Source organism: Phyllobates terribilis, unplaced genomic scaffold (genome assembly GCF_046119375.1).
Source record: "Phyllobates terribilis strain yellow unplaced genomic scaffold, ASM4611937v1 Scaffold_11__3_contigs__length_659146591, whole genome shotgun sequence".
NCBI classification, from domain to species: Eukaryota; Metazoa; Chordata; class Amphibia; order Anura; family Dendrobatidae; genus Phyllobates; species Phyllobates terribilis.
The window spans coordinates 532,338,448-532,364,347 of NW_027362771.1; the positions used below are offsets into that span (position 1 = coordinate 532,338,448).

Genomic DNA, 25,900 nt, shown 5'->3' on the forward strand with positions numbered 1-25,900 from the left:
TCTGCTACAGAAATGACCATAGACACAAGCCAGAAACAGGGCTCCTGAATATCATACGCTGATCTCCACGGAGAAGTAACTCTGCACTCTTTGTAATCCCCGTTCTTACACACCTGACTGGTAGATGTTCCTCATAATCTACAAGGTATTTAAATCTAAAGATTAAGGGCTGGGACTCACTATGTGGCCACCGCCTGCTGCCAAACACCGCACCCATGGCAAATAAGTACAAGTACAAGTTTGTTAGTAACATCTCTCTTAACTTTTATTCTAAACTTTATTTTTATAGTTAGAGTAATTAATATATGAGTGCACATGAATTTATTAATTTCAGTGGGAGTTCCCTCTAGTGGTAGATGGGAGCAGTTAAATTTGGGAGTGAGCCCTTATCCTCTGTCTCTTTTCACTATCTATGGGTGTATGTTCATCACTCTAATAAAAAAGTAAACAGAGCAATGGTAATATGTGGCCTCACCACTAAGACTCCCCACAATTAGGAATTTGAGGAGAAGTAAGGCAGATTTGGCTGAACATGTGACTAGTGTTTTCCGCAGGAGCGGACATTCAGCTTCTTAGAAGGCCCAGCCAGGAAGCCTATCTGTGTTTCAGGATGTCTGGTATGGAAGACAGAAACTCTAACAGTGAACCACAGGCTGCACTGATGTATATGAGAGAAACTTACATACTATTCTTCTTCTTTACAGGCATATTGTACTGGTATATTCAAATGTATCTCTGAGTATAAAAAAAAGGAAAAGTCAAAGATATCATTTTTTTTCCAGAAAATTAATTCAAGAATCCCTTCAGTTAGAAAAATGAGGATGGTCCAAATTCATACACAAATGCCAATAACATCTTCTAAATTATCACTCTGACTGTAAAAAAATGGTTTTAAAGGTAGACTTCCTCTTTAACCCTAGGTTAAGTTTATGCAGTGTAAGCTGTAAGCAACACTGTGATTTTTATATGCTGCCATCTGAGGAAAATAAATGAAAATTATAAATGCATAGCAACATTTATATAACTATATAGACGTTCTTACGGACTACAGAGTCAAACATTTTTTTAAAACTGATACCTGCAAAGTGTGCAATTAAAGGGTTAAGAAAAAAAATCAGACAGGAAGACGAAAAAGAAATAAAGTTTCTCCGGTACTAAAATCAAGAAGAGGGAAGCTTCTTTTAATCAGAATTATTTGGGAAAAGTAAATGCGAGTCACCTCTCCCAGGCTCAGATACATTTCCCTGTCTGTATGACGAAGAGCGGAAAACCAGAGGTTGAACTATAAATAGTATTCATGTGTATGAGGAGCACATTAACCATATCCATCACGTCAATCCCACCAGAGATCAAGCAACTGGTGTAAAACTTCACAAGGAAGCATGGACAGAAAATAGATACAGTACCTTGAAAAATTATTTATACCCCATGAACATTTCCATATTATTTCATGTTACACCCACACACAGAATTATTTTATTGGGATTTTATGTGATATAGCAACACAAAGTAGCAAGTATTTGTGAGGTGCATTTGTATTCAGCTCCCTGTAGTCTGATACCCCTAAATAAAATCCTGAGTGGCCAATTGCCTTGAGAAGTCACATAATTGTAAAGTAAATTGGGTCCACCTGTGTGTAATTTTGCTTCAGTATAACTACAGCTGTTCTATGAAGGCCTCAGAGGTTTGTTTGAGAACATTATTGATGAAGGAACACACCAAACAGGTCAGGGATAAAGAGGAGGGTATAGCAGGGTTAGGTTATTAAAAAAGTAGGCCAAACTCTGAACACCTCACGGAGCACTGTATAGCATGGTTAGGTTATTAAAAAAGTAGGCCAAACTCTGAACACCTCACGGAGCACTGTTCAATCCATCATCCAAAAATGGAAGAAGTATGGTACAACTGCAAACCTACCAAGATATGGCCATCCACCTAAACTGACATCTCAAGCAAGGAGAAGCAGCCAAGAAGCCCATGGTCAATCAGGAGGAGCTGCAGAGATTCACAGCTCAGGTGGGAGTATCTGTCCACAGGACAACTATTCGTCATACACTATGCAAATCTGGCGTTTATGAAAGAGTGGCAACAAGAAAGCCATTTTTGAAAGCAAGCCATAAGAAGTTCCATTTGCAGTTTGAAAAAAATCCATATAGGGGACACAAGTATTATGTAGAAGAAGGTGCTTTGGTCGGATGAGACCAAAGTACGACTTTTTGGGCTAACTGCAAAACACTATGTGTGGCGGAAAACTAACACTGCACATCACCCTGAAAACACCATCCCTACTGTTAGACGTGGTGGCAGCATCATGTTGTGGGGAGGTTTTTATTCATTATGGGCGTGGAAATTAATGGGAAGATCGATGAAGCTAAATACAGGGCAAATCTGGAGGAAAACCTGTTAGAGGATGCAAAAGACTTAAGACTGGGGCATAGGTTCACCTTTCAGCAGGTCAACGACCCTAAACATACTGCTAGAGATACAATGGATGGTTTAGATCAAAGCATATTCATGTGTGTGAATGGCCCAGTCACAGTCCAGACCTAAATCCCATTGAGAATCCGTGGCAAGTCTTAAAAATTGCTGATCACAGACGTCTCCATCCAATCTTTCTGAGCGAGAGCGAGTGTGCAAAGAAGAATGGGCAAAGAATTCAGCCTCTAAATGTGCAAAGCTGGTAGAGACAGACCCCAAAAGACTGCAGCAGTAATAACAGCGAAAGGTGGTCCTACAAAGTATTGACTCAGAGGGGCTGAATACAAATGCACCTCACAATTTTTTGATTTATAATTTTAAAATATTTAGAAAACCATTTATCACTTCCTTTACACTCCATCAACTGTGTGTTAGTATATCACATAAAATCCCAATAAAATACATTTAAGTTTGTGGGTGTTACATGAAAAAACGTGGAAAAGTTCAGGGGGCATGAATACTTTTTCAAGGCACTGTAGATAGATGGATAGATAGATAGATGTACAGGTGCGGATTGCTGTGACTGTATTGCAGATATTCAGCCGCACCCTAATATATATGCAAATATAAAGCAATTTTATCTATGTGAGAACGTTTTTCTGTCTTCTCTGCTGAGTACTCTGATTTCCTCCCTGGGTGGAACAAGCAGGTGCATAGGGACCGGATCAAAGAAAAGACTCTCTGTACTGTATTCTACTTCTGGTTTGGTGAGATAGGTAACAGATAGGTAACAGTTGTATTTGCAATTAAAAACATAATTTTGGGGAATTGCTATTTATGCCTGATTACAATAAATAAAGGCCGTAGTCTGACTGCCTCTGTGTCTAGCATTATAATTACCAAGATTGGCTCTGTGTGCTACCTGCTCATGTACAAGCTGGCAGTGTACTGTGCCATGTGTAGTCTATTCCCAGCAATGTGCCCAACTCTCCGCAGTGGTAAGCCTTCAATGCAAAGTAATCCTGAATGAAATTTTAGATGCTACTGAGCCTTTCCTTTCAAACTCAGTAATCACAGACCATTCTTCCAAGATATAGATGAACTTAAAGCTGATCTCTCACCAGATTTCACACTACAAGCTGCTTATATTATTAAATAGATTTCTTAGACCCGATGAGACTGCTATACTTACTTTGAAAATGTCAGAATGGCTGTATAATCCTGATATTAAAATAAACATTTTATAAGTCCAGCTAGAGAGTGTAAGAGCCCTTGAGTCCAAGTGTATTCGATCTCTGCCCACTCAACCAGCCTGACTGACTGCTGCAGCTTGTACTGAGCTGTGTGAGATCTGTATTCAGTCCCTGTCCACCTAGACTGACTGACTGCTGCAGCTTGTACTGAGCTGTGTGAGATCTGTATTCAGTCCCTGTCCACCTAGACTGACTGACAGCTGCAGCTTGTAATGAGCTGTGTGAGATCTGTATTCAGTCTCTGCCCACCCACGCAGCCTGACTGACAGCTGCAGCTTGTACTGAGCTGTGTGAGATCTGTATTCAGTCCCTGTCCACCTAGACTGACTGACAGCTGCAGCTTGTACTGAGCTGTGTGAGATCTGTATTCAGTCCCTGTCCACCCACCCAGCCTGACTGACAGCTGCAGCTTGTACTGAACTGTGTGAGATCTGTATTCAGTCCCTGTCCACCCACGCAGCCTGACTGACAGCTGCAGCTTGTACTGAGCTGTGTGAGATCTGTATTCAGTCCCTGCCCACCCAGCCAGTCTGACTGACAGCTTTACAGCTGCATCTTGTACTGAGCTGTGTGAGATCTCAGCTGCAGGAAGGACAGAGAGAAGCTGTCAACCTTCTGTCTACCCTCACCTACTGTATCCTCCCCCATTCCCTGTAGATTATGAGCCCTCGCGGGCAGGGTCCTCGCTCCTCCTGTACCAGTCGCCGACTTGTATTGTTCAAATTTATTGTAATTGTTTGTGCCATGTATACCCCTTTCACATGTAAAGCGCCATGGAATGGATGGCACTATAATAATAAATAATAATAATAACCTGGTGGGCAGAGATCGAGTTTAAACCTTCAAAAGGGATTAAACAGTCAAATGGATTTTCACAGTAATTACACCAGCATTATCAGGTCTGATAGATTTATTTAATGATTTATGATGATTATATTGGAAAATTCAATGACAGGAGGTCTACTTTAAAGCTTCTAAACTTCAATAGAAAATACATAACAGGCTCCTGACCTAACATATGTCATTTCCCGATGTGTCAGAGAGGTCATTGGGCTCCCTATTGCACCAGAATATAGGTGCAGCTGCAAATTATTGTAATCAACCTAGCTATAGGAGGTACAAAGGTGGCAATTACTCTCAGGTCCTTGTGCAAATTAGCCCAAATGACAAAAATATATATGCAAATATATCTGATAAGTCTTCAATTGAATATTACTCTGTTTACATGTTCCATTGATATTTTCTTTGTAAGTATGGGTGGGTCTCCTTCTATGATCGCCTATGGCGCAGTTCATCAGCACACCCTTGCATATTTTCACCTCCTGCTATTTCTGTCAATTTAATTCCTAAAGATCACTCGAGTGTTTGAGAGTACAAATGCAATTTCTATTTTTGTGATCTAGTATTGCGATCCTCCTGAATATTACCAAGGAATAATCCCTGCATGTCATTTACGTGATGTTGACTTTTTTCTTACTGGTGGTTTAGTAATTTGTACTTTACAATTATTTTCTTCAGCCTGTCACAGAAATCATCTCTCTATGCAATGACTTCACTGTGAGCCTATGGTGGACTTGTGTTTATACACCGCAACCAATCAGAGGAGGCAGAGCTGCAGGAGGAGGGAGGTGTGGCCATCTGAGCCAATGAAGAGATAGGAGGTGTGTCTCAGACTACTGACGATTCGATGTAGACACAGTACGTAAGCTATAATCACACATCACAGCTCTGATCTGTGACAAATAGCATGAAAAGATCATCTATAGACACTCACAAGTATATACATTTTCTGTGTTTTACTTTAGAGAGGATTTATTACTCAGATTCCTATCGGCTCAGTCTTGTCCGATCCTTTGATATTTTATAGGACATCTCTCGCCATGTTTCCTTGCTTTCCAAGGCTCTTTTTAATTGCTTGCTGTTCATTCCTAAGTCATTCTTGATGGTGCCCAGTCAATGGGCTTTCGGTCTCACCTGTTTCCTTTTACCACTGACCATTCAGAGTAGCTTTTCCCTTTCTAGCGAATTCGGCCTCATCACATGTCCAAAATATGGTTTCTGTCTGGTGATCCTACCTTCCAGAGACATCTCTGGGTTTGTGTGATCAAGAACATCTTTGATGCTGATCCTAGCTGTCCATGGGATTTGAGGAAGTCTTCACCTACACCACAACTCAAAGGCATCAATTTTTCTTCTGTCTGCTTTTGTGTGTATCCATGTATCACAATCATAAGTCGCAACTGGGAACACAATTGGAGTGATAAGTCTTCGTTTGACATTGATTGAGAAGTCCTTGCACTTGCAGATTTGGTTAAAGCTCACCATGGATGCCCCAGTGATATTCAATGCTTGAGCTCTGCTGTCATACCTCCACTGTGATTATGAGGGACCCAAGAAAAACAAAGCTGGCGACCACCTCTATTTCTTCATTGTTGACCTTTGTATGAGCTTTCTCAATGGTGCTAGTCACGGTTTTGGTCTTCATGATGTTGAGGTAAAGTCCCATCTTCCCGCTTTCTTCATCCAATTTCAAGATCAGCTTTTTCAAGTCCTTATTTTCTGCCAGCAGGATTGTATCATCTGCGCATCTTAGCTTACTGATGGTTCTTCTGCCTAATTTTACACCAACACTCAAATCAACTGCAATAGATATAACAGGTCCTTGTTAAAATTTCAGGCTTTTGTCATGTAAAAAAATCATACCAAGAAGAATGATTTCAGAACTTTTTCCAACTTCAATGTCGCCCATAATCTGTATAAATCCATTGACAAAAAAAAACTGAAGTCATTTTGAAGGGGAAACTAAAAATAACAAATCTAAAATAATGTAGTTGAATAAGTGTGAACACCCTCTTATATTGGGGATGTGGTTGTGTTCAGAATTAGCCAATCACATTTACACTCGTGTAACTGCCATGATTTACAATGATTCTGATTACCCCAGATAAAGCTTAGCTGTTCTAGTAAGATTGACATTTTCTTAGCTGCATTTTACAGGAAAAGCCATGGTTTGTAAACAGCTGACAACACAGCAAAGGGATCTCATTGCTGAAAATTATCAGCCAGGAGATGGGTACAAGATTGAAGATGGAATAGAGCTGATGTTTTTGTTGGGTGGTGGTTGGATGCCTGTTTAGGGGTAGACAGATTTCTCCTTGGCAGTTGATGGTCACTGTGGAGTTGAAGGCAGACTTGCTCACTGAATACAGTGATTGGCATATTTCTTCAAGTAGGACAATAATTTACAAAACATATCAACTGCTTTAATGTTTGAATCCCAGTCCAACAAAGGAATTAATGTATGTTGTGTGTTATTGGGCAGCAGGAGACACATGATTGGTCTCATCAGTGCATGTCGTGTCAGTTGGCGGCTTTCTCATAGAGAACACAGGAACTCTAGGCCAAATGTGTGTTCCTGTGTATGGGAAAGTTGGCTGAGATGACTGTCAGCCGAACGATCTTTCAACCAACAGCCATTTAATGTGTATGGCCGGCCTAACTGTGCTTGAAGTATGGGGTGAATTTTTGTAGGGTGTTTATTTTAGGCAGTTTGGGTATAGCACAAGTAGTAATCTGCCAGCTCGGTCTTCTCTCGTGGTCAGGGTATTTAGGCACTTGAATTAAATGGTGATAAGTGCAATGAAAAACCACTTTTGTGTAGGGTGCAGGATATGTTATCACTTTCTAAAGGATGAAGAAACAATCATTAATCAGCGCTGTGATGAACAGAACGGAAGGTTTCACAATTCTATAGAATGACCCATCACCGTAACACAAAGTACAAATGTCTAGCTACTAATGCTGTAAAGTAGTCCCATAGGGACAATCAGGAGTCTACGCCATTCAACTTAGCCACATCATAAACATTATACTCCAAATAGTAATTATGCTTCTAAAGAATAGTTCAATACAGTGGCAGAATAATTCTGCTTTACAGGGAAATCTTAGTTTAACATAAAGTGAGTAAATAATACCACCAAGGACTGCTTAATTCTATCGTTCAGTGACTAATATTACCGTATAATGGCTGACTAATATCACCACTATACAATGACTAATACCACCATACAATGAGTGAATAACACCACCATATACTGAATAATTCCACATTACAACAGCTTAAAATGGTTGTCCACTACATGGCGACCAGGCGGCATTACAACAGTATTTAACTGCAGGTTAAACGCAATCCTGCAGGTAAATAGCATTTTCCAAGATGACTGATTGCCTTTAAATACATTAGTATTATTAATTAATACAAACGTACAGTGACTAATAGCACCATACAATAAAAGAATAATATTACTATACAGTGACTGAAGTGAGTGCATAATACTCCCACTTAGTGACATAAAAATAACAACAGCACTATAGAATTCTTGAATGATAACACTAATGTAACCTAATGATACTATCATACAAATAATACTACCACATAGTGATCATAAAAAATACCTATCAAGGACAATATCTACATAGAGCCTATATGGTTTCCTTTTTATATAGCCTGTCTTCTGGTTCTCTGGATTACTCCTAAACCGTGAGAACATACTGATGGATTAAAGGGGCTTTCCAGTTTTATTTTAATTTAGGGAATGTACAGAGTGGGGTGAATATCCTGTGGATTTTCCATTCAGATTTCACAGGAGAAAAATCCACAGTGTATCAAAGCACCAGGAAAGTGGATGAAATTTTTCCAAATCTTATTCACATGCTGCAGAAAAAATCTTTGCTAAAATTGGCAGAAATGGTGCAGATTTTCAATCTGCATTATCCCAATTTATGCTGACCTTGGAGATCACCCTTTGCAATGCTTTGAGTCAAATCTTTGGAAAATCAGCAGCAAAATTCCCCACAAATCTTCACATAACTAATTTTAAGAATTTTGTCTTTTCTACTTATGTGCCATGTGGATGTACTCATAACTTTCTAATATGTTATGTTTCGACTTCTCAGACATTTTTAATATTTTAGTTTGCTGTAAGTGAATAAGAACAAACTGAACACTGAAAACCTCTACATACCTTGTCTTTCAGCAGCAGATGGAAGGAAGGGAGACACAGACATTACTAGTGGGTAGGCGGAGCCCACATAGGATAGAACACCTCAGATTAAAAAAGAGTGTTGTCCGGCCCCTCCAGCTTGGGCTCCTCCTACTCCAGCTCTCCAGTCTAAAATTTGAGGTCACAGAGGATGGTCGCTGCTGGAAGCAGCTCCTCAGAAAATTTTTTTATTTTTATCGGACAGAGACTTGGACCCCCGTGGTCTTGAGGTCTCAGGGGTCTCAGCGCTGCTGGACCTCCACCCCTCCCTTGGCGGATCTGCATTACCCTTTGAGAGAGGTCCCTGCAGAACCCTGCCGGCCCCGGGGGATGAGGGATGCTTCCCTGGCGGGGACGCAAACCGCGCATCTGGGGTCACTGCGTTCTCCGCCCTGGGGGGAAGCTTGGGCACAGCGCCACAAATCCCTGGGGGTCCCTGTGGCGCTCAGCTGGGTGAGTACTCAGCATGTTAATGTGTTTTGATTGCTTCAGCGGCTGCTGCGGCAGCCGCTGCTACATGTATTCAGGTGGTGACTTGTGTTTTTTTGTCCGCAGGTGGATGCCTGCAGGACATGGAAGCGGGGCAGGAGCGGAGAGCGGAGGAGTCGCGCGCGCTTTTTTTGAAGCCGGCGGGGGGCGTGGCTTCGCGCCTTCCCGGTCTTTCGCGGGCAGGAAGCGCTCTGAGCGCGCGTTTTCTCCTGCCCCTCCTCTTCCGGCTTCTCTCTCCTCACAGCGCGGCGGCCATTACTGAACGGCTTCCATCGGGCTCCTCACTCTCCTCTCCTCCCGACAGACCGAAGGAACACTGCACCGCGGCCAGCTGGGTGAGTCGCTTCTGCCTGTCAGGGCAGAAGCTTAACCCCTCACCCCCTCAGCGCAGGGCACCTTTCTGAGGCACAATAAGGTGGCAGACTGTGCTGTCCTGCAGCTATTACCTCATATAGAGGTTCCTTTTTTTTTGTCTGGGGCTCGCACATCCTTTTCATTTCACAGAGGTTGTGGGGAGTCTGCGACATTAACCCCTTATTAGGCGGTTATCCCTTAATTGGGGGTCAGCTGGGGTAGCTCTCTATTTAAGAACTTTAACCCTTCAGCTTTCTTTTAAGAAACCACACTGTCCTACTTACTGACAGGTTTAACCTGCCATATACTGTGTGAGGGCATGTCAGATCCCAGGTCCGCTACAGGATCAGTCTCGCGTGTCTGACACGCAGGAGTCCTCGACGGCGTCAAGCGCAGCGGTCGGGGGTTTCGGTGATGGGGCAGTGGTCAAAATGGAGGCCCTCACTCGTTCTATTGATGGCCTGTCTGACCTTCTAGGTTATTGGGTGTCAGCTAGATCCTCTCATGGCAGGAAGCGCCACAGGCCGGTACTGCCCTCCCCGCGCAGCGACTCGGAGATCTCTGTTATGGAGGGTTCCCCTTCAAGCTCAGATGGGGAGATGTCCGATTCGGATAAGGAGGATCGGCAGGGGCACTCTGCCTCTTTTTTGGGCCGTGCAGAGGCTTTTATTGGAGCCATGAGGGAGGCGTTACAGTTTCCGGAGGAGGTAACTAGACGTCCTGGTAAGTCGGCCCGGATGTTTCAGGAGTCGCATAGGTCGCGCTTGGCATTACCATCTCTGGATGAGCTTAATGGGGCAGTGGAGAAGGAACGCCTGTGTCCAGATAAACGTTTTCAGGGGACACGGTTTTTTGACACTGTATCCGTGTTCCACGGAGTTGATTGATAATTGGATTCCTTCTCCTGAAGTGTCCCTTTATCCCAGCTTAGCAAATCCTCATTACTGCCTGTTAAAAGGAAGGCGAGTCCGCAGGATCCGCTGGACAGAATGGCGGCGAAATCCATCTACGAGGCCGCGGGTCATGGATTCAGAGCGGTGCTAGGATCCATGTGTGCTTGTAAAGCTTCCCTAAGCTGGTTGGACCGTCTACGGACGGCGTGGCAGGATGGATCCCCGCTATCCGAGGTGGATGGGTTTTTCAAGTTGTTGGAGGATGCGGCCCGATATGGCAGTGATGCAGGTTTGGATACCGCGTCACTACTGTCCAGGGCGCAATCCTCGGCGGTCACAGTCAGAAGAGCACTGTGGCTCAGACAGTGGACCGGGGACGCGGTTTCCAAGCAAGGTTTGCTATCTTTAGCTTACAAGGGTGGTCAGTTATTTGGATCTGACCTCACGGAGCTGATTGTCAAGGCAAAGGCAAAAGAAGCGGCCTTACCACAGCGAAGAACTGTGGCTTCTGCGTCGGGCAGGCCTAGTGCCGGTAGTAGTCGGCGGCCCCTTTCGGTCCAGGGGACGGTCCGGTCAGCCCTCTTGGGGATCGGGTCGTCCCTCTTTTTCAGGAAAAAAGGCTTCTCAGAAATCCCGCACTCCCTGAAAACAGAGCTTCCGTCAAGACAAGCGGGAAGCTGACAAAAAGCCCGCTAAGGCGGACTGACGCCAGGTTTTCACTGGAGGGCTCTTGAGTGGGGGGTCGCCTGCTCCTATTCGAATCGACTTGGGCGTCCCGCGTTTCGGACGCCTGGGTGACGCGGGTTGTGTCAGCAGGCTACTTCATAGAGTTTCTTTCTCGACCCCCGGACAGGTTTTGCCGATCTCGCATTCCGTCAGAGCCCGAGCTAGTTGCCGCTCTACGGCAGGAGGTCGTTTCCCTTCTGCTGAAGGGTGTGGTGGTACCGGTTCCGCCGGAGGACCGGGGAAGAGGGTTTTATTCAAACCTCTTTGTGGTCCCCAAAAAGGAGGACAAATTTCGCCCCATTCTGGATCTCAAAAGATTGAATCGGCATGTCCGCACCCGGAAATTCCGCATGGAGTCGCTTCGCTCGGTTGTGGCGGCCCTGTCACAGAACGACTTTTTGGTGTCAATCGACATTCGCGACGCTTATTTGCATGTTCCCGTCGGAAGGGCCCACCAACGCTTCCTTCGTTTTGCCATAGGTCAGGACCATTTCCAGTTTGTGGCCCTACCATTCGGGTTGGCCTCGGCGCCCAGAGTTTTTACAAAAATTCTGCCACCTCTCATGGCGATCCTTCGAAGACAGGGGGTTACGTTTCTTCCCTACCTGGACGACCTTTTGATTGTGGCGTCCTCAAAGGAGGAGGCGGTGACGGCTCGCAATCTATTCCTTCAGCTCCTGGAGGACTTCGGGTGGCTGGTCAATTGGAAGAAGTCGTCTCTGGAACCGTCGCAGTCAATCCTGTTTTTGGGGATGCATTTCGACACGGTACGAGCAGTGGTGTCCCTGCCTCCAGACAAGCAAGCAAGTCTTCTTCGACATGTACAGGTTATGAAGTCTTCGACAGCAATGTCCCTTCGAAGGTGTATGCGCCTTTTGGGTTTGATGGTGGCGTCAATGGAGGCACTTCCGTTTGCCCAATTTCATTCCAGGACTCTCCAAATGCTCATTCTGAACCGTTGGGATCGATCACAGGCTTCGCTGGATCGCAGTGTCATCATCTCCCACAGGGTGCGAGAGTCTCTAGAATGGTGGTTACGTCCGGAAGCGTTATCCCTGGGGAAGTCCTTTCTCCTTCCGAGGTGGTCGGTCATAACCACCGATGCCAGCCTGTCAGGCTGGGGGGGTGTCTGGAACGATCTCTGGATTCAGGGAGTATGGTCGTCGGAAGAGTCTGTCCTGCCGATCAACATCCTGGAATTGAGGGCGATTTTCCTTTGCCTCCAACACTGGACGGTCCCTTTAAACGGTCTGCCAGTCCGAGTGCAGACAGACAACGCGACGGCGGTCGCGTATATCAACCATCAAGGTGGAACGAGGAGCTCCAGGCTCATGATGGAAGTGTCTCGGATCCTGGTATGGGCCGAGGCCAAGGTGCCAGCCATCTCTGCGATTCACATTCCGGGAGTTCAGAATATCACGGCGGACTTCCTCAGTCGCGAGAAGGTGGATCCCGGAGAATGGAGTCTTCACCCAGAAATTTTTGCACAGCTGTGCTCCCGTTGGGGAACTCCTCAAGTGGATTTGATGGCATCAAGGTTCAACACCAAGTTACCGACGTTCATGTCCAGGTACAAGGACCCGAAGGCTGTGGCGGTGGATGCTCTGGTGGCTCCGTGGGACCAATTCGAGCTAATCTATGTGTTCCCGCCGATATCCTTACTTCCTCTGGTGTTGCGTCGGATCAGACTGGAAAGAGTCCCGGCTATGTTAGTAGCCCCAGACTGGCCAAGGAGGACGTGGTTCTCGACGCTGGTGTCGCTTCTGGCTGCGCCTCCACTTCCTCTCCCGGACCTGTTAACCCAAGGGCCCGTTCGTCATCCGGACCTGAAGTCTCTGCGTTTGACGGCGTGGCTCTTGAGACCGAAATCTTGACTCGTCAAGGTTTTTCAGCCGAAGTCATTGCCACTCTGCGAGCTGCCAGGGGTCCTGCCACTACTAGGATCTATCACAAGACTTGGGAGGCCTTCCTTTCAAGGTGTTCGGGTTCTTCAAGGAACCCGAGGATTTTTTCCATTCCCAATTTGTTGGCCTTTTTGCAGTATGGCCTGGACAAGGGTTTGGCAGTTAGCACTCTGAGGGGTCAGGTTTCTGCTTTGTCCTTGCTGTTTCGGAAGGCTATCGCCTCGCGTAGGGACGTTCGTTCCTTTTTTCGCGGGGTAACCCGTCAGTTTCCGCCGCGGAAGGCGCTTGTGTCCCCTTGGCGGCTCAATCTGGTCTTGGAGGCTCTTCAACATGGGCCTTTTGAGCCTATGGACTCCGTTAGCCTTTCTTTGCTTTCTTGGAAGGTTGCCTTTTTAGTGGCAGTCACCTCTTTGAGAAGGGTTTCTGAACTGGCGGCTCTTTCTTGCTCGCCTCCTTTTCTGCAGTTTCTCCCGGATCGCGTGGTGCTTCGCACACGGGGCGACTTTCTACCTAAGGTGGTGTCACAATTTCATGTTAACCAGGATATTGTGTTGCCCTCGCTCTGTCCGGAACCGAGGAATGCGAAGGAACGGACCTTGCACTCATTGGATTTAGTGCGGGCTTTGAAGTTCTATTTGTCTATTACTCAAGGTTTTCGGAAATCGGACTCTCTGTTTGTGATTCCAGCAGGTCGTCGGCGTGGTCAACGAGCTTCCAAGGACACTATAGCTCGATGGATTCGGTCGGCCATTTTAGAGGCTTACCGACTCAAGGGCGAATCTTGTCCAATTAAGATTCGAGCTCACTCCACGAGAGCTGTGGGTTCGTCGTGGGCTTTTCATCAAGGGGCCTCGGCAGCTCAACTCTGCCGGGCGGCTACCTGGCGCTCCGTCCACACTTTTACAAAGTTTTATAAGGTGGACGTCAGTGCTTCCGCTGATGCAGCCTTAGGACGTAGGGTCCTGCAGGCAGCTGTAGTTTAAGTTATCGTTAACTTGTATTTAGCGCTAGTTGCGCTTTTTTCTAGGTTGTTGGGATTCTGCCTCTGTTGGTTTTTTCCCACCCTTAATTTTTGGACTGCTTTGGGACGTCCCACTAGTAATGACTGTGTCTCCCTTCCTTCCATCTGCTGCTGAAAGACGGATTTTGGTAAGACCTTACCTGTAAAATCCTTTTCAGCGAGGGAAGGAAGGGAGACACAGCTCCCTCCCATGGCAGAAGTGTGTTGTTGTGTTTTCAGATGCAGCGTGACCCTTCTCTGATAGCGATTATCTGGGCTGAGGTCGGCGCGCTAAGGCTCTGTTCCAGCATTGCCAGCTCATCGCAGTGGTCAGGTCCAGTGAGTAGTACCTGGGACTGTGTGGTTTTTCTGTTATATGCATAACCTGTCTCTTGTTTTTTCTCTGAAGTTCTTCAGAAGGGGTTATGTTGCTCCGCTGGTGATATTTGCTCTTCCTTAGCTTGTGTACGGACTGGAGAGCTGGAGTAGGAGGAGCCCAAGCTGGAGGGGCCGGACAACACTCTTTTTTAATCTGAGGTGTTCTATCCTATGTGGGCTCCGCCTACCCACTAGTAATGACTGTGTCTCCCTTCCTTCCCTCGCTGAAAAGGATTTTACAGGTAAGGTCTTACCAAAATCCGTCTTTCAGGAGAGCACATACAGTTGTATCACTCCAATGCTCTGTAAGCTAAATAAATTAGCAGGAGTTACACAAATCACTCTGGGAGTTTGTTACAGTGTATCATTCTGCTGCCAAAGTGTTTAGCACTCAGAGTATTGTATACACACTTGCATCCACTCCTTAGTTCAGAGCAGAACTAGCAATGTACAAGTTTACGGCTTTTGCATGTAAACCATGTATTATTTCCTTTACACTTGACAAATACTTGTGTCGTTATATCACATAAAATCTAAATAGAAAACATTTAGGTTTGTGGGTGTAACCTGAAAAAACGTGAAAAACGTGGAAAAGTTCACGGGGTATGAATACTCCTACAAGACACTGTATATACATATATATATATGAGTATATGTATATATATACATATATATGTGTGTATGTATATATATATATATGTATATATATATATATATATATACATATATATATATATACATATATATATATATATATATATATACATATACAGTAGTGTTCAAAATAATAGCAGTCCAATATGACTAACCAGATTAATCACTGTTTTTGGTATAAATTCTATTATCACATGTCAAACAATTTACCAGTTGGCGCAGTAGATTCTAAGAAAACCCACAGACTCCTCATTCATGATCTGCAGGTTTTTGAGTCTGTGTATTTGAATAATTAATTGAAAGGGGGTGTGTTCAAAATAATAGCAGTGTGGAGTTCAATTAGTGAGGTCAATCATTCTGTGAAGAAACAGGTGTGAGTCAGGTGGCCCTTATTTAAGGGTGAAGCCAGCACATGTTGTACATGCATTTCTCCTTGAAAGCCTGAGAAATATGGGTCGTTCGAGACATTGTTCAGAAGAACAGTGTACTTTGATTAAAAAGTTTATTGGAGAGGGTAAAACTTATAAAGAAGTTCAGACAATGATAAGTTGTTCAGCTAAAATGATCTTCAGTGCTTTAAAATGGAAAGCAAAACCAGAGAGACGTGAAGAAAATGGAAGACTACCATTCGAAAGGATCGAAGAATAGCCAGAATGGCAAAGGCTCAGCCAATGATCAGCTCCAGGATGATCAAAGACAGTCTCAAGTTACCTGTGAGTACTGTGACAGTTAGAAGACGCCAGTTTGAAGCTAATCTCTTAGCAAGAAGTCCCCGCAAAATCCCACTGTTAAAAAAAGACATGAACTGAAGCGGATACAATTTGCCAAAGAACACATCAACTGGCCTAAAGAGAAATGGAGAAACATTTTATGGACTGATGAAAGTAAAATTGTTCTTTTTGGGTCCAAGGGTTGCACGCAGTTCATCAGACAACCCCCAAACTCTGCATTCAAGCCACAGTGCACTCTGAAGACAGTGAAGCATGGTGGTGCAAGCATCATGATATGGGCATGTTTCTCTTACTATGGTGCCGGGCCTATTTACCGCATACCAGGGATCATGGACCAGTTTGCATATATTAAAATACTTCAAGAGGTCATGTTGCCTTATGTTGAAAAGGATATGCCCTTGAAATGGGTGTTTCAACAAGACAACGACCCTAAACACACTAGTAAATGAGCAAAATCTTGGTTCCAGTCCAACAAAATTTAGGTTATGGAGTAGCCAGCCCAATCACCGGACCTTAATCCAATAGAACACTTGTGGGGTGACATCAAAAATGTTATGATCTGCTACAAGCACTAAGGAAAGAAAGGAGATCTGTCCCTACAATAGAACTAAGCTAGATCCCTACGGTGTAACGGGGAACCTGATCCTGAGATCAGACCCGCTAAAGTCCTCGGCTAGTCTGTACGAAGACGTATAGATGCAAGGGAGGGATCCCTACAAGAACTAGGGACTGGGATAAAGTTGGACACCTCCTAGCAGAAATTGTAGCAGTAAAAGACAAACACACAACATAGAACATAAAGGTCCGAAGACCTAGCTAAACTGACTGAGAAAGGTAACTAAGCACCAGGCTAACTTAAGAGTAGAAATTACAATGAAGTCCAGCAAGGCCAGGAGGGCGGAGCAGGATTAAATAAGCAAAAAAGGTCATGTGACCAGCAAGATAGAAAAAAACTAACAGGAGAATTCTAACAAAAAATGCAGTTTCTGAGGCAAAGCCAACAAATGCCAAAAAAATGTGGGATGTAGTCAAAGCATGCTGGGCTGGAATAACAGTTGACAGGGGCCAGAAGTTGGTTGACTCTATGCAACATAGATGTGAAGCAGTTCTAAAAAACTGTGGTTATACAACTAAATATTAGAATAGTGATTCACAGGAATGCTAAATCCTCAACAAAAAAAATACATATTGTGAGTTTGTAAAGACAAATGCAGACACTGCTATTTTTAGAACAGCCCAATGTTAATTTTTTGTTATTTCATGTAAAGTAGTTAAAATTATATACATTTCTCTTCATGTTTTGAATTAGAAAACAGTGTGCAATGTTCCCAATGCATGGAAATAAAACTAGTATAAAGATTTTGTGCTTAACTCATGTTTTTCAACACACTGCTGCTACTATTATTTTGAACACTACTGTACATACAGTGGGTTAAATATGCCTTGAACACATCACCAACTTTCTAAGTAAATATATTTCTAAAGGTGCTATTGACATTAAATTCTCCTCAGATGTCGGTAACAACCAATCCTATCCACACAGGCAAAGAAATCAAACCATAGATGTCCATAAATTACGCTATATGTAATAATTTGAATTAACACAGGGAAAAAGCATTGAACACATGAAGAAAGAGAGGTGCAAAAAGCCATGAAAAGTCATGGCACCAGCTGAAATCTATCAGTAATTAGAAAGAAATCCTGCCACTTAGTGAAAAATAATATCAGCTGGTTCAACTGATGACCTATAAAAAGGTGTCTCATTACCAAGGTGCCACACAAGAAACATCTCATGATGGGTAAAAAACAGTTAGCTGTCTCAAGACCTTCGCAACCTTATTGTTGCAAAACATACTGTTGGCATTGGTTACAGAAGAATTCCTAAACTACTGAAGGTTCCAGAGAGCACTGTTGGGGCCATAATCTGGAAGTGGAAAGTCCATGATTTCACCATAAACCGGCCATGACCAGCTGCTCCCCGCAAGATTCCAGACAGTGGAGTGCAAAGAATTATCAGAAGAGTTGTCTTAGAGCTAATGACCACCTGTGAGAGAGCTACAGAAAGACCTGGCATCAGCAGGTACAATTGTTTCAAAAGACAACTATAAGCAATGTACTCCATGGCCTGTATGCACTCTAACCATGCAAGACTATTGCTGAACAAAAAGCATGTTCAAGTGCGTTTAACGTTTCCTCAACAACATTTAGACAAGCCTGTGGAATACTGGGAGAATATAGTCTGCTCAGATGAGACCAAAATTGAACTCTTTGGATGCCATAATACACACCATGTTTGGAGGCCAAAAGGCACTGCATATCACCCCCAAAACACCATACCAACAGTGAAGTTTGGAGGAGGGAACATCATGGTGTGGGGTTGTTTTTCAGCATATGGCACTGGTAAACTTCATATAATTGAAGTAAGGATGAATGGACAAATGTACCAAGACATTCTTGATAAAAATCTGCTGTCATCTCCCAGGATGATGAAGATAAAACGAGGGTAGACATTTCAGCAAGACAATGATCCCAAACACACAGCCGAGGAAACTCTTTTTCAGAGAAAGAAAATAAAGCTTCTAGAATGGCCCAGCCAATCACCAGACCTGAATCCAATAGAAAATTTATGGAAGGAACTACAGCTCAGAGTTCATAGAAGGAGCCCACGGGACCTTCAGGATTTAAAGGGTGTTTGTGTGGAAGAATGGGCTAAAATCACACCTGAGCAATGCATGCGACTAGTTAAATAAATGTCAGTAAGCGTGTTCAATACTTTTTCCCTGTGTCATTTCTCATTATTACACATACGGTAACTTAATTTATGGATATCTATGGTTTGATTTTGGTAGCGTTCACACAGGCAATGCAGTTTTGGTCCAAACACATGCAGTTTTTATTGCTGTCCACAGGTTGCACAGCACCAAAACAAATTCATAAATGTAAAACCCTAGCCTTGTCCAGGCACTAACTAGACAGAACAGACCCTGGCTACTCTTTCACGGCTGAGCTAACCCCAGCTTGGTCAAACAAAACAGCTATTGTCCATAGCCACCAGTGATACTTACGGTTCTCTACACACGGCCTGTGCATTTAATCATGATCATTTGTGTCAGTGCGGGTGTTATGATCTGCAACAAGTACTAAGGAAAGATAGGGGAAAGCTGTCCCTACAGTAAGACTAAGCTGAATCCCTACAATGCAGCAGGCTGCCTGTTCCTAGTGAACAGACCCACCTTAGTCCTCGGCTAGTCTGAACGAAGACCTATAGAATTAAGGAAGGGGTCCCTAAAAGAACTAAGGACTGGGACAAAAAATGGGACACTTCCTAAACAGAGAAGTTGTTGCAGAACACAAAAAGACAAACTGACAAAAATGTACTAGAGGTCCCAGAGGACCAAGTGAACTAACAGAGAAAGGCACCGAAGCACCAGGCTAGAGAAACAGTCAAACACTGAAGTCCAGCACAGCCAGAAGGGCGGAGCTGGAATATAAAGGCAGGTGGTCACGTGACCGCAAAACACAAGATAGAAAAAACAAACAGGAGGGTTCTAACAGTACCCCCTCTTTTATGAGGATCCTCTGGATCCTCCAGGCCCAGGCCTTTCCGGATACCTCCTGTGGAAAGCTTTAACAAGCCTAGGAGCAGAGACATCATCCGTTCTTACCCAGGAGTTGTCTTTGGGACCGAAACCCTTCCAGGAGACAAGATACTGTAATCTCCCTCTATGCCATCTAGAATTCAAGATATGAGAAATTTCATATTCGCCGTCTTCCACCAAAGGAGGAACTGTGACAGTGGCGTCCCTATCAGATACGTCAGCCTTTTTCAACAAGGAAACATGAAACACAGGCTTAATCTTCCAGGAAGCAGGGACATCCAACCTGACAGCAGACGGGTTAACAACCTGAAGCACTTTAAATGGACCCACAAACTTAGGACCCAGTTTTTTAGAGGGAATCCTCAACCGCAGGTTCTTCGAGGTCAACCAAACCATGTCACCCACAGTAAACAAAACCTCTTTACGTTTCCTGTCAAAATACTTCTTGGACTTCTTGTTAGCCTCTTGAAGGTTGCAATGTACATTAGTCCAAACTCTCTCCAATTCACCGGAAAAATTCTCCTCCTCCGGCACCGCCGACCCCAATTTGGAGAACGAACCAAAAGACGGATGTCTCCCAGTACAACAAAAAAAAGGAGAACACCAAGCAGAGGAGGATGTATGATTGTTAAGAGCAAATTCTGCGAGAGGCAGAAACTCAGACCACACCTCTTGATTGTCCGCCACAAAACCGCAAAAACTGTTCAACATCCTGGTTCTTTCTTTCAGTCTGTCAATTAGACTCAGGATGATAACCAGACGAAAATGAAAAATGGACTCCCAACCTGTCACAAAAAACACGCCAAAAGCGAGCCACAAACTGAGGTCCTCTATCAGAAACAATATCCGTGGGAACGCCATGGAGCTTGACAATCTCCTTAACAAACGACTTAGCGAGTGTCTTGGCGCAGGGCAACTTAATGAATGGAACCAAATGACACATCTTACTAAAACGGTCCACGACCACCCAGATGACAGTAAAACCCTCGGACACAGTAAGATCAGTAATAAAATCCATTGTGAGATGCGTCCAAGGCGCACTAGGAACCTCCAGAGGGCAAAGCAACCCCGTAGCAGGAGTATGTGAAGCCTTTGACCTAGCACACACAGTACACTGACGCACCTACTTGATGACTTCCTTCTGCCATCCAGGCCACCAAAAACTGCGACTGATAAGTCTCTTAGTCTCCGAAATTCCTGGATGACCTGCCAACCGAGACTCATGACACTCCACAAACAAATCTCTCCTAAAGGCTCTAGGCATGAACAACCTCCCATGGGGAGTGTTAGATGGAGCATCATCTTGAGCTTTCAGAATCCCATTCTCCAAAAAGGAGTCCAAAGCAGCTACCACAACTCCTTTCTGTAAAATGCTCTCCTCCTCCTCGGCACCGACCGTAGGAGAGAAGCTGCGAGATAAAGCATCGGCTTTAACATTCTTAGTACCAGGGATATAGGTAACAGAAAAATGAAACTGAGAAAAAAAAAGTGCCCACCTAGTTTGACGGGCATTCAAGCGCTTGGCAGCATCCAGATATATCAAATTCTTATGATCTGTGAAAACCTGAATAGGAAATCTAGCGCCTTCCAAAAAATGACGCCAATGTTCAAACGCAAGTTTAATAGCCAGCAACTCCCGATTTCCAACATAATAATTCAGTTCGGTTTCAGAATTTTTTTCCGAAAAGAAGGCACAAGGATGTACTCCACCCTTGTTCTTCTGAGACAAAACTGCGACGACCCCCACCGATGAAGCATCGACCTCGACCAAAAAAGGCTTGGTCTCATCAAGCTGCATAAGGATAGCGGCAGAACTCTCTTTGAGATACTCGAACGCTTCAGCGGCCTCAGTAGTCCACTGGACCGTATTCGCACCTTTCCTGGTGAGATCGGTTAGAGGTTTAACAATTACAGAAAAATTCTTAATGAATTTCCTGCAATAATTGGCAAAACCCAAAAATCTCTGTATAGATTTCAAACCAATAGGCCTAGACCATTCCTGCACAGCCTGAACCTTCACAGGGTCCATCTCAAAGCCCTCGCTGGAGACAATGTAGCCCAAAAAGCTAATTTTCTGCACAGCGAACTCACATTTCTCCAGCTTAGCAAAGAGTGAATTATCATTCAATAACTGCAAAACTTCACGTACACTCTGCCAATGGGACTCTAGATCTGGTGAATAAATCAAAATGTCATCCAAATACACAGCCACATTCTTACCAATCAAAGGTCTCAGGATGTCATTAATAAGGTTCTGAAAAAATGCAGGTGCATTGGTAAGACCAAAAGGCATCACCAGATTCTCAAAATGACCTACCGGAGTGTTAAAAGCAGTTTTCCATTCATCACCCTCCTTCACTCTTAACAAATTGTATGCCCCCTGGAGATCAATTTTGGAGAACCACTTGGCTCCCACTAACTGGTTAAACAAGTAAGGAATTAACGGCAATGGGTAGGAATTGCGTATGGTAATCTTATTAATTTCACGAAAATCCAGACATGGACGTAAACCCCCGTCCTTTTTTTTAACAAAGAAAAATCCAACTGCCACAGGCGACTTAGAAGGTCTAATGTGACCAGCAGCCAGGCTAGTCTCTATGTATTCCTCCAAGGCCTTTCTTTCAGGGATAATCAGATTAAACAAGCGACTCTTGGGAAGAGTAGCACCCAGAACAAACTCAATGGCGCAATCATAATCCCTATGAGGAGGTAAAACTTGCGACTCCTCCTATGAAAAAAAACTCCAAAAATCTTGAATAGGTACAGGTAATTCCCCTTTTTCCACAGCCGCAATGCGACCATTACAACATTTATCATAGCACTTCGGACTCCAAGACTTAATCACATTAGTAGACCAGTCCAATAAAGGATTGTGCAGTTTTAACCAAGGCAATCCTAGAACAACTGGAGAGGGCAAATTATCCAAAACAACCAAGTTCAAAATTTCTTGGTGAACTCCATTGATAGTGAGGGGAAATGCAGCAGTCTTGTGAGTAATACATTTCAAAGGAGTGTTATCAATTGCAATCACAGAAATAGGTGATGACAAAGGTTTGGATTTCAATTTAAGGTTTTCCAAAAACCCTTTATCAATCACATTAAGTGTTGAACCACAATCCACAAATACCTGAAAATCAATCAAATCTCCCTGCAGAGTAGTACTCCCAGAAATAAATACTCCTGCAGAGCGTAAACAAGCTATACAGGCGTAACTGACCTTTTTTTTTTCTTTACTTAATGTCACGGGTGTGTCGCCACGAAGATCGTCACGATTACACAGCCTGACTTCTCGCAGCTGACTTTTTGGTGCTTTGTGTTTTCGGCAGTGAGGGAGTTAATTCTCTCTCTCTCTGTGCTAGACGAGGTCCAGCCTCGCCCAGCTGCAATCAATGCTGCTGTAGTGAGTCTCCTTCAAATGCCTGCTGGTCTGTTTGGGAAGTGTCGGTGAAAGCATTTCATACAGACTTACAGAGCGGATCGTGGTATTTGGAGTTTCTGAGATAAGTGTATTTGGAGTGCTTTTTCCCTTCCTCGCTTTATCATTTATCTCCTTTCCCGTTGGTGTTCCCTCTGTTGTAGTTGTGTAGTTTTTGTATGCAAGGTGGTTTTGGTTTTTCCCTTGTACTGTCTCGTTCGTCTAAGTACTGTGTGTGGGCATATTATTACTTGTCCTCTTTTGTTGTGATCGGGGTCCTTCTCAGGACTAGATTACTTAGGTGCAGGGATCCTCAGGAGGTAGGGGTTACGCTGGCGGCCTGGACCTCTGTACCTTTAACAGTACCTCCAGGTTGAGGGATTAGTCAGGGCCCCAGCTTAGGGTCAGCTTAGGCCCCCTACCTCCAGTATACAGAGACAGCGTGACATTTTCACCGACCCACTTAGTTTTTCTCCAGCTACCATGGATCCAGTAGCCGGTCTAGCTCGGCAGTTGCAGAGTTTGTCCATGGAGCTGGCGGACGTTAGGTCCAAGGTTTTGCATCCTCAGGAGCAAGCCGGACCAGAACCTAAAGTAGCTCTCCCTGACAGGTTCACTGGGGGGCGGGACAAGTTTTTTGTTTTCCGGGAGGCATGCAAATTGTACTTTCGGCTGCGGCCTCGGTCATCGGGGAATGAAGAACAAAGGGTGGGAATTGTCATCTCGCTCCTACAAGGGGACCCACAATCTTGGGCGTTCTCTCTTCCCCCGGGCTCCCCGGCTCTCCAGTCAGTGGATAGGTTTTTCGCTGCTCTGGGACTCGTATATGATGACCCAGATCGGATCTCCCTTGCTGAGTCTAAGTTACGTAGGATCCAGCAGGGAGATCGTCCGGCGGAGGAATTCTGTTCGGAGTTCCGTAGGTCGGCCACGGACACCCAGTGGAATGACCCGGCTCTTAGGAGCCAGTTTTGTCAAGGGTTATCCGACAAATTACAGGATGTGTTGGCACAGTATGACTTTCCCGCGTCACTGGAAGCCGCTATGGCCCTGGCTATTCGCGTTGACAGACGGCTTCGGGAGAGGTGCGGGATAACTCGACCCCCTGTGATGACTCCACCTCCTACAAGGTCCCCTCATATGGTGGTTCCCCTGGTCAGTCCAGAGGAGCCTATGCAATTAGGAGGGACATCATTTCGGGGGAGGGGACCGGTGGTGCGCCATAAGACAGGAAGGTGTTTCTTCTGCGGGAGAAAGGGACATTTTATTGGGGGGTGTCCATCCCGTCCCTTGCAGAGTGAAGAGTCATCGGAAAACTGTTGATCCCAGGTTGTGTGGTGGACGGCAATCTGGGAGTAGGTATTTCATCCCTAGGTTCGTCTCAGTTTCTCGTACCGGCGGAGGTGGTGGTGGGTACGAGAACTGAGAGGATATCTGTTCTTCTGGATAGTGGGGCCGGGGCTAATCTGGTTCATGCTCGGTTTGCCCGGGTTCAAGGTATGCGATTGAGTGAGTTGGCTAAACCCATCCCCATATTCTCGATCGATGCCAGGCCTCTCGGTCAGGGAAGTTTTTTGCAAGCTGTGCATGACGTAAAACTTCAAGTGGGGGCGATACATAAAGAACTGTTGTCTTGCTACGTGTTGGAGGGTCTTCCCACTCCTATAGTGTTGGGCCTTCCTTGGTTAACTAAGCATAACCCGGTTATTAATTGGCAAACCAGAGAGATAAGCCAATGGAGTAAATTCTGTAATAAAAACTGCATGAACACGGTCATCGGTGCGGTTACTCCTTGGGTCTTACCTCCATTTCTGGCGGACTTTGAGGATGTATTCTCGGAGAAAGGGTGTCAGGAACTACCTCCTCATCGCGAGTATGACTGTTCTGTAAAACTGCTCCCTGAGGCCAAGTTACCTAAAGCTAGGTTGTATAACCTTTCTGGTCCTGAGAGGCAGGCCATGAAGGATTATATTTCAGAAAGTCTGGCTAAGGGGCATATTAGACCTTCATCTTCACCGGTGGCTGCGGGGTTCTTCTTTGTTAAGAAGAAAGATGGAGGCCTACGCCCTTGCCTGGATTTCCGTGAACTTAATCGGATTACGGTCCGAGATCCGTATCCACTCCCACTTATTCCCGATCTCTTTAATCAGATCGTGGGCGCCAAATGGTTCTCTAAGTTGGATCTCAGGGGGGCGTACAATCTGATTAGGATGAAGGAGGGGGATGAGTGGAAGACGGCGTTTAACACTCCGGAGGGGCATTATGAGAACCTTGTCATGCCATTCGGTCTGACTAATGCCCCGGCGGTGTTCCAACACTTTGTTAATGACATTTTTCGCCGCCTGGTGGGACAGTTTGTTGTCATATATCTGGATGATATCTTAATTTACTCGCCGGATCTGGTGTCTCATCAGGAGCACGTTAGGCAGGTGTTACAGATCTTGCGGGATAATAAACTGTATGCCAAATGGGAAAAGTGTGTGTTCGCCGTACAGGAACTCCAGTTTTTAGGCTTCCTGGTTTCAGCGTCCGGTTTTCGTATGGACCCTGGGAAAGTGCGGGCAGTTCTTGAGTGGGATCGGCCAGAGAATCTTAAGGCACTACAACGTTTCCTGGGGTTTGCTAATTATTACCGGAAGTTCATTCGTAATTTCTCGTCCATGGTTAAGCCTCTCACAGACATGACTAAAAAGGGGACGGATTTTTCTAGGTGGTCTGACAAGGCTTGTCAAGCATTCTCCCGCTTGAAAAAATGTTTTGCCTCGGCACCCATACTCATTCAACCTGATGCGTCACAGCCATTCATTGTAGAGGTAGACGCTTCCGAGGTAGGGGTGGGAGCAGTATTGTCACAAGGTTCGTCCCCTGGTAAGTGGCATCCGTGCGCCTTTTTCTCTAAAAAATTGTCGTCCGCTGAGAGGAATTACGATGTCGGCAATAGGGAACTCTTGGCCATTAAGTTAGCTTTTGAGGAGTGGCGCCATTTTTTGGAGGGGGCAGTCCATCCGGTCACCGTCATCACCGATCACAAGAACCTGCTATAT

The 25,900-nt window shown here is 44.8% G+C and overlaps 1 long non-coding RNA gene across 1 annotated transcript in view; it reads left to right on the plus strand.

The window, feature by feature from the left end:
• Window positions 1-25,900, plus strand: part of LOC141165285 (uncharacterized) — a 33,582-nt gene continuing 7,682 nt past the window's right edge. The window contains exons 1-2 of the long non-coding RNA XR_012251137.1: window positions 1-145; window positions 5,190-5,332. This is a non-coding gene — a long non-coding RNA (uncharacterized lncRNA). The remainder of the gene's footprint in view (window positions 146-5,189; window positions 5,333-25,900) is intronic.